This window comes from Pseudorca crassidens, chromosome 13 (genome assembly GCF_039906515.1).
Source record: "Pseudorca crassidens isolate mPseCra1 chromosome 13, mPseCra1.hap1, whole genome shotgun sequence".
Taxonomy (NCBI): Eukaryota; Metazoa; Chordata; class Mammalia; order Artiodactyla; family Delphinidae; genus Pseudorca; species Pseudorca crassidens.
The window spans coordinates 16,094,751-16,104,541 of NC_090308.1; the positions used below are offsets into that span (position 1 = coordinate 16,094,751).

General features: G+C 42.7%; 1 protein-coding gene across 4 annotated transcripts in view; it reads right to left on the reverse strand.

Annotated features, from left to right (window-relative positions):
* The window catches only part of TAB2 (TGF-beta activated kinase 1 (MAP3K7) binding protein 2), an 86,701-nt gene extending 77,965 nt beyond the window's left edge, over positions 1-8,736 (reverse strand). For 3 of the 4 annotated variants that reach the window (XM_067701806.1, XM_067701805.1, XM_067701808.1), the window contains exon 1: positions 8,325-8,736. The gene's annotated coding sequence lies outside the window, so the exon portion shown is untranslated. The remainder of the gene's footprint in view (positions 1-8,324) is intronic. The other variant, XM_067701809.1, reaches the window with a different exon arrangement.
* Positions 8,737-9,791: the final 1,055 nt, after the last annotated feature.

Here is a 9,791-nt window from a genome sequence, read left to right on the forward strand (position 1 = left end):
TCTGAAGAGGTACAGTAAATTAAACAGTATAGAAGTTATTTCCCTTTTATTCTACTTGTTGGGGAAAATGAATTGAACAGGTATTCTGAAAGAAAAACCTAACAAAGCTAAATTCCAAATGTAAGATTACCTCCCATTATTTGAGCTATATGTCTACTAGAAAAAATAATTCACCTTGTTCTGTTTGAAAGATTAATACTTTTTGAAACTGAGCTTCGCTAAATAGAAGCTAATATTGATATAAGAAAGTTACAGGGAAGAAAATCTGCCTCAAAAAGCATAGGATATATCAGACATTTTGACGACTACTTATTGATGTCTACTAAATTGAGGTAAGTACTGTGCTAGGTAACATAAATACAGAGCTAGCTAACATAAGAAATACAGATAATGTAGTTAAAACTACCATGCAAGGTAGGTATTATTATACCTATGTATTTTTCTAAAGACAAGTCCTAGAGTCAAAGAGTTTGAGTGATTAGCCCAAGACCACAAAGCTATAGTTAGTAATAGAACTCACATTTGAACTTGGGCTCATCTGACTTTAAAGACCAGGTCTTTTCTTATCATACGTCACAGATTCCCAACACGATAAAATTAAGATGTTTAGTTAAAAGGGAGGAGGTTGACAAGTTGACAAGTTAACAGAGACCAACTCAAACTCAAAAGTAGTATTTTCTTCAGCAGCTGAGAGAATTAAAACTAGGTAAACTCCCTTCTACTCCTATTTTCCCAGTTCATATCAGAATGATTGTTTCTGTTGATTTCTCTGATAAACAAAACTTGCCTGGTGTGAGAACTGTGTTCAGCAAGGTCAAATTGCAGATTTCAAGTTTTCATTTGTATTGGCAAGTATTTCCTCCCATTGATAGGGAATGGAAAATCATTCCGCTGAACTGCCATTGGCTCTATACTAATGAAACAAGCAGTATCTGGCCTGCCTGACTGGCAAACCGACAGGAAGCAAACTTGTGATGTGCTCCATTTTGCTAACACTAAAAAGGTTAACATTAAGATATTATGGGTCAAAATAAGTTTTCCTTAATATAAATGTTAGAGGAAAACTTTAAACATTAAAACTCAAAAGAAGAGTATTATTTAATAATTCAGATGAAAGTATAGTTAATAAACCAAAGAATAAAAAGAATTTACTAACTGAAAATTTACTCTTTTTGTGCACTTTTTCCCCCTCAATAATTCACTGTCATCTGTTATTCTCCCAGAACCTGTCTTCTGCACTAGCCAAACAGACAAGTTAAATGGTCAGAATCAACCCCCAGAAACTCTGAAGTTTTTGATGGTAGCACCAATCTCTATACTATACCTCGGAATGTGGCATTGCTTTTGACTTACTATTTTGGCAAGCTTGGGCAGGGGCTGGTTGCAGAGACCACGAATTTTCTTTAACAGAGTAATTCTTTTGAATAATTTTATTAAAAACAATCAGCATTCATATATTTCCACCAAAATCTTTTAAATTCTACACTTCTTTACTCTTGCTTCTCTCTGTCTCTCTCTGCAGGACCATTCCAACCTCTACTTTATTATTTGGCTTCTGAGGCTTGTACCAGGACTGTTTTTTGTTTTTCTTCTTAGGTGAAACAAGAATGCCACTTTCTTTAACAAGGCAATTAAAATACTACAAATTCTTAAAATGCCCTGGTCTATGTTGTACCTGTTTGTGGATAAATCAGACTGACTTTCTTTCTGAAGCCACTCAAACTGACACCCTGTAGTAGTATCCCTTTCCAGTGGTAGGTTATTACAGTCCAAAGCAAACAAACAAACAAAAACCCACAAGAGTATAAAAATATCCAATTGTAGATATTTTTATCTCATTTCTAAAACAGTATTGTGTCATGCCAAGTTTAAAAATGAAGCAATTTGTTTCCATACATCTTCAAGGGGAATTTTTTTAAAAGCCAAGAAATATTTTGCATAAATGACTAAAGATCTTAGAACTTAAGGGAAGTCTTCAGTTTTAGGAAAGCTAAAATTATTATTCATTAGGCAGAGAATAACTTGCTACAGAACAGGAAAAAGCTTCCTGGTACTAAGATTCAAACATCTGAAAAATGGTTACTGTTAAAGTAGGGTAGGGTGGGGTGGGATGTTTTCCCTTTTCCGTGAAAACACCAATATTCCCCACATCACAGGAATGTAAGAAAGTGACTGAGCCATTTAATCCATAATGTCAGTATAAATGTACAGTTTCACTGAAATTGCCTTAAAGAGGTAAGACAAACTTGTCTTTTAAAGGCTGGTTAAGAGCACATAATTATACATGAATTATTTTTTCTAATCTGCTTTTAAACATTTCTATTCACTTTTTCACTTTAATGTCAACAATTTCATAGGAATAGGTTAATAAATATTAATTTAGCTGCAAATAATTTCTTTCTTTTCTTCCTTTTAACTTCTAGGATGTTTTTTCAAACTTTTGGCTAGATTCAAAAAAATAGCATTCAGAAGATTTTGTGTGATATCTGAGTCTGTGCTTAAAACTAGAGATTCAAAGACTTAAGTCCAGTGCAAACACTTTTCAAAACCAGAAGGTGCTTACTACCAAAAAGAGTTGTGATACACAGGAAAACTATCACTAAGAGCCATTCAGCACTGAACGCGCAGTATTCCTTGAGCTCCTTAAGTACAGGCCAGGCACTGAAGATATGGTGAAGTCAAGACTGAAAGGAAAATAAGACACGGTTTGTCCTTGAGACAGTTTAGTGATTTCCCAGGCTAAAAATGAAAAACAAATATTGCAATTTGACTATTCCACTCTTTCTTCATAAAACTTATGCACAATTTGCATTACTTTCTCTTCATAAAAGTTTTCCTTAATACTTTGTGAATTCTCTGAATTACCCCTTTTCACACAATAAAGGTATAAACTAATGACAAAGCGAACATTTATTGAATATGTAAACTGTACTAAATGTTTCACAAGTACTTCCATGAACTGGGATCTTATACGACATTTTTATCTACTTGTCAAAATGCTGAAATCCAGCTCATCAAGATATGTCACAACTTTTCCTCATCATAAAGACTAGGTTTACTCCTGACAGCATATTGACTAGATAACATGTGCAAACGCTCCAGAAAGTATTAGTGATCATAAATTACAGTTGAGTTTTAATTAACCTTATTCTATCAGAGAAGAGTGCTTTAGTTGTTCAAATAAACTGTGTATTAAACAATGTCCCCCACAGTGCTGTGAAAGCTTCTTGGAAAGATTACCAACATCAACTATTTTGTTTTATAACTCCAGATAAGCAACAGACAAAAAAGTTGCAGTTTATTGAGCCCCTTCTATATATCAGATAATTTACACAAAATGTATAATTTGGCATCACAACAACCCTATAGGTATTCTATTCATTTTACAGAGAAGAAAACAAGCTCAGAGAGGCTGAGAAATTGTAGTTGGCCCCAAATCACAAAGCTAGTAAGTGGCAAACCAGGATTCAAACCAGGATATCAGACTCCAAATTTTCTATTGAGCCACAAAGCAGCTTTCTGAAGCACTAACAATAGGAAATCGCTATTAACTAAAACTCTGAAGTACAAACATAATGTTGTTCCCAAGTTATGAAGTATATTTCTAAAAAAAGTTTCTTATTGGAGTATAGTTGATTTACAATGTTGTGTTAGTTTTGAAGTATATTCTTAAAGAAAAATATTTATGTATGGAAGTTTTTGTTTTTGAAATCAAAGATAATATCCACTATGTAGTTTTTAAAAGAGCAAATATGCAATGTCTGTTCCCCAACCTCCTGTTCTGTTTTACTTTTCTCCACAGTACTTTTTTCTCCCAGACACGCTTGATTTTACTCATTTATTATATCTTCCACTACTAAAATGTAAACTATATGAGGACAGAAATTTTGTCTGTGTTATCCACTGCTGCCATCTCCAATATCTCAAAGAACCCTGTGCTCAATAAATATCTGTGAAACGATAGAAACCCTGGCACTTAGTAGGTATTCAATAAATATTAGTTTCTCTTTTACTATGCAGGAAACACTAAAAAGGTTAATGTTAAGATATTAAAGGTCTAAAGAAATTTACTACTCCCTTGATACCAAATTTTGAACTGAAACATTATCAGAAATCCAATAGAATTTCTTGCTCAAGTTTTACATTAAAAATGTTGAGGCAAATCAAAAAGATACATTCGGCAAAGCCTCATTTATAAAGCACTGTCAGGAGATACGGGGGTCTACATGAATTATATTTTGAACAAAGCACTTTTAAGTGGCAAAACTTTAATCAATTTTCACAGAGATCTTTTACTGATATTAATATTCACAATTTTGCTTTGTGGCAATTCTGACTTGGATCTCCTTCTAAAACATCAACTTCTCAGCTGACGCATCTTACTGTGCTTTTAACAGTAGCCCATTCCTTCTGAGGATTAAGAAATTAGAAACTAAGCATACTTTGTAAAATGAGTCAATAAAAATCAAAGTGAAAAGTCTAAGTAAAATGCATAAGTTTAACGCTAGAAGGCTAGTAGTAAATACTACTTAGTACCAAACATTGTGTTTTGAGGGATGGAATACTTAGAAAATGAAGAAAAAGACAGCCATTCTTTTTTTTTTTTTTAACATCTTTATTGGGGTATAATTGCTTTACAATGGTGTGTTAGTTTCTGCTTTATAACAAAGTGAATCAGTTATACATATACATATGTTCCCATATGTCTTCCCTCTTGCGTCTCCCTCCCTCTCACCCTCCCTATCCCACCCCTCTAAGCTGTCACAAAGCACCGAGCCAATATCCCTGTGCCATGCGGCTGCTTCCAAGACAGCCATTCTTAATCTCTGACTCTTATCAAGATCACAGGCGAGTTTAGCAGTTTACTAAAGGGAATGTAAAAAGTACAGTACTGGGCTTCCCTGGTGGCACAGTGGTTGAGTCCGCCTGCCGATGCAGGGGACACGGGTTCGTGCCCCGGTCCGGGAAGATCCCACATGCCGCGGAGCGGCTGGGCCCGTGAGCCATGGCCGCTGAGCCTGCGCGTCCGGAACCTGTGCTCCGCAACGGGAGCGGCCACAACAGTGAGAGGCCCGCGTACCGCAAAAACAAACAAACAAACAAACAAACAAAAAAGTACAGTACTGGCCACCCCTGAGTACTTACTCAGGGATTTTAGCTTTCTGATTAAGTAAGTGTCCTTGATTTTTAGGGTCAGAATCATAAAAAAATGAAATGTTAAAATATTATAAGTATTTTGGAAATATGAGCCAGAGGCAAATAAATATGAACATGCATACGTTTAGATTTCATACAATTTCCAAGTCTCCAAATCCTTACCATCTTAATACAGAGGACTTAAAATAAAATGACATATAGACTGTGAGAGTCTACCGAAGGATTCAGCCCAAACCTCCTTAGAATCGTTCAGCATGATCACCTTCCTGTGCTTGGCACCCACCACTACCCACATTTCCATTTTCCTAGTTGCCTAAAACTGTTCATCTAATCCTCTACTAGCATCTTATCCCCTAGCTTCTCCTCCTTATTACTGTTTTGCCCCATTTTCACATTTGCCTCTGTTATTTCCTCATAATCCTTCTATTTTATAGAGTCCCAATCTTAGATGGACCAAATAAAGATGACATAAGTGAAACAACGGAAAAGTGCTACTACCGTTCTCTCTTGGGTCATAGGAGCATGGCCAAGTAGAGATATAATGAAATTGAAGCTTTTCTGAATTACAGTTTAACTTACAAACTTTGTATGTTGTAAAGATTATCAGGAACTTTTTTTCAAAACATCTATAACAAGGCAAACAGTGCCTTTTAAGTAAGTTGATAACCATTAAAAAATACACTTTTAGTCTTGATGAATTTATACAACTAAAATAAATGCTGTTTCAGAAAATTCACACATTCCTCATGGGACTTTTTTGGCGCGAAACTCACAAAGTTTCATGTAAGTGGTGCCCATCACACCCATTTTGCAAAATGCCATATGTTCATAGATACATATGTAGATTTCATCCTCAACAGTATTTTGAGAAAAGAATTTTCCTTACAGAGAAAACTACAGAAGTAGAATAAATTTTTATTTCTGTCAAGACACAAGACTATGTCTTGTGTCTTGGGTAAGACATGTTATGACACTTACCCAAGTATAACGTGTTACTAATACTAAACAAGCAATTCTCAATAATAACGTAACTGGGGATCTGAGTAGTTGTGCCCACTTAACTCTGCAGAGTTTAAAAACCTCCTGATTTCATTAGATGCAATAACTGTATGCAAGTTTTAAACAATATCACTAGCTGAAGGCAAGCGCTTCTTTCCAGTAAAGAGAGGACCAAATATAGGTGTTATTTCAATCAAATCAGATTAAATAAAAACTTATTTTTCAGGAAATTTGTATCAGATGAGACTGATCATTTATCCACTTCTTAACAAGTTACAAAGGCACAGGTTCTACTATGTGACAGTTCACTAAAGAGGGTTGAACCACTTGCATTTCATCAGTGTCCCCTGAGAATACTTTTGAACTCAGAAAAGGTATTCCACGTGCCCAAGAGAAAAATGAAATAACGGAGTATATTCAGTGGATGACTTACTCATCTAATTAACGCATTCAACTTTCAGTTGATCCTTTAAAGATTTAAATCTTAAGCACCCTCTATTAGAAACTGATTAGATTTAAGGGGAAAAAAACCCCAACAGAAGTTCTGAATCACTGGAATTTTTGTTCTATTTCCTGTTAACACACTGATAGTGCCATCATTCAATATATTCCTTCCAGACACGTTTTTTCAAAGCTATTGAATCCTTTTTAAACTTGGCCCTATTTTAATTTGTAACTCATTTATCTGACAATTCTTCCCATTGTTTCTAATTTAAGTGCTCAGCCAAAGCTTACAGTAAGATGAAGAGCGTGTCTGTCTTTATTAGAAAATGCAGTGGTTTCAAAATCTGAAGTTTCAAACTGTCAGGGTTTAAAACCAATCACGACTTCACTGTTCCAAGGAATTCAAAGATACTTTTAAAAAGGTGTCAATACTCTGCTACTGTATGAAGAGTGTGGTAAGCAGCAGTAGTGTAAAAACTGAAAGCAAAATTGTATTCCATGCCCACCAAAATTCCCGGCCAAATCTGAAATTGCATAATGAGCAACGTACTCTTTAAGAGTGAGCTAAAGCACAAACGAATTCCTTTTATAAAATGCGAATCAACCTGACCCTAAAGTTCGACACTTTACAAACTTACCTAAAACAGACAAAATGGATGCAAAAGTATACTGCCTCACTGTTGCCTCAAATACGACCTTAGTGTTCAAGAACTTTCCAATGAAGAGAGGCACTCAAAACAGCCTCGCACTGGAGACCCCGAAACGCATGAACTCCTGCGAAACCCCCGTGAAGCTGCAAATTCCCTCCACTCTCCTGGAAACCCAGCTTATCAGAAACATTTGAAGAATTCCTCCACGACAATTAAGCTGACTTGAAGAATGGAAACCGAACATCGCAAATATACTATATATGGAATGAAACATGGCCAAACGCATAGATACGAAGCCACATGGGCTCCGCCACTCTGCTATACTACCCAGCCCGAGCAGCCTTACAGCATCAGCAACGGGAAGATACACCTGTCACCTGTTCAGCGATACCCAGACCCTTTCAGCCTCCCGGCCCCAACCCCAATCTTAGGGTTTGAGGTTGACAGGACAGAAAGCTAGAACTATCCTCTGAAATCTAAGGGCCACACACTCACAGCGGGGCTGGCTCCCCACTTCCAGAAGGCTGCAGAAAACCCACAACGGAAAAGGAAAGACGCTCTCCCCTCGACCTCCACGTAACTCCCTCGATCTCTCCCCGCAACACCCTCGCCCCTAAGTCATCCCTCCTCGGGCCACGGCTCCCCCAGAGGAGATCTCCGTCCCCCCCGGCCCAGCCCCCCCATATCTCACACATGCCAAAGGGGCGGGCCGGGGGCACCCGTGCAGGCAGGGGCCCTCCCCGCCCCCGGCACCCTCCCCCACCCGGGGCTCTCCCCGGCGCCCGACTCCAATGAATCTCCCCCTCCCCCTACACACTTCTTCCCGGGAGCCCAGGCCGGGCCCGATGCTCCCCACCCCCGCCCGGTCTGGAGGACTTGGGGGGCCTCCCTCTCTGCCTCGCCACTGGGGAAGGAAGGAGGCGGAGGGAGGAAGAGCGAGAGGAAGAAGCGGACGCCCCGCAAGGGCCTCGCGAGTCGGCAGAGTCCCTTCCAGATGAAGGGGGGGGTGCGGGGAGCTGAGGGGAGAGCCGGGATTGGGGATCCCGCCGAGGCCCGGCAGCGCTGTCCGCTTACCCTTCGCCGCCGCCGCTTCCCCCTCCTCCTCCTCGGCCGCCGCCGCCGCCGCCTCTCCCACTACGGCAGCCGTCTCCACCGTCGCCGCCGCCGCCTCCACCACCACAGCCGCCGCCAGCGCCGCCGCCGCCTCCGATTCCACCCGGCAGGGGGGACACCTCAGCTCTCCCTCCCTCCCCGCTCAGCCCCTCCGATCGGCCGCCGCCGCCAACTCCCTCCGGCTGCCGCCGCCGCCGCCGCCGCCGCTCGTGGCTGAGGGGGAGGGGAGGGGGTCGGGCTGGGTCGCCCCGCCGGCGGCTGCTGCAGATCAAAAACGATGGCTGGGTGGCGTCGCCTCTCCCCGCTCCTCGGCTCCAGCTCGCTCGGCCTCCCTACCTCCTTCGGCCCCCACCCCCCTCGCGCTTGCTTGCCCTCCCCCCACCCCCCCAGCTCTCGCTCGCTCTCGCCGCGGCTCCGCCAGTCCAGTGCAAATCAAAATACTGTCACACAATATGGCGGCGCGGCCGCCGGCAAACACCGCGAGATCTGTGGGCGCTGCTGAGGCGGCGGCTGTGACTAGGCCTCCCCCAGTCGGGCGGCGGGGGAGCGGCCGGCGGCGGCGGCGGTGGCGGCGGCGCGGAGATGCTCTTTCTCCGCCCTGCACCCCTCCCCCGACTCTCGCAGACTCCACACCCGTCTTGCGAAGGCTGCAGGGAGAACGCTGCCCGGTCGCGCGGACTGGCGCGGGCAGCCGCCGGGGCCGTGCTAGAGGGGGCGCCGAGGCAAACGGCCAGAGGAGGGCCCGATCCTACTTTTTAAGTTTTATCCCGGCCGCCGTTACTTGGAGGGGGTGTGTGTGTGGAGAGAAAGAGCAGGTTTACCCCCCAACGGGGGCCGATAGCAGTTTAGGTCGAAAGGAGAAAAGAACTCAGCTCCCCGCGGCTCGGCCCGTCCGGAAGCGGGCGGCGGGACCAGTGGGGCTGCTGGCCTCGCCGCGCGGGAAGGGGGCTTCGAGCTCCGGGCGGGGGGCGGACCCGATGCCGCGGCACTGCAGCAGCTCCGCGCCTTCCCCGGGCCCGGGCCGCCGAGGGCGGCAGGTGGGCCGCGGCGGGGCGGGGACACACCCCTTTGGAGGCAGGCGGCGCCGAGAGCCGCTGGCTGACTGTGGTCAGAGCGGGAGACCAGAGTCGTCCCGAGAGTGTGCGGGACACGTCCTAGAAGGCTCGGAACTCGCAGCTTCGAGTTTGGAAAAAAATGTTGGGCTCTGAGTCTTCTTGAGCGCTGGAAAGAAAAAACCAGTCTAAATACTGCAAGGGTTTTGTTGTTTCGATTTTATTTAAATTGCACGTTCCTAGAAGTCCTAGAAGCAGAGCCAAAGACACTTTAACTTCGGGCGGGGGGGCAGGCGAAGCAAAGACTTCTGTTTCTATCTTCTTAAAGAAATATTTGTTTAATTTCCCCCTAAAATGAAACGTGTTTAACACTCAC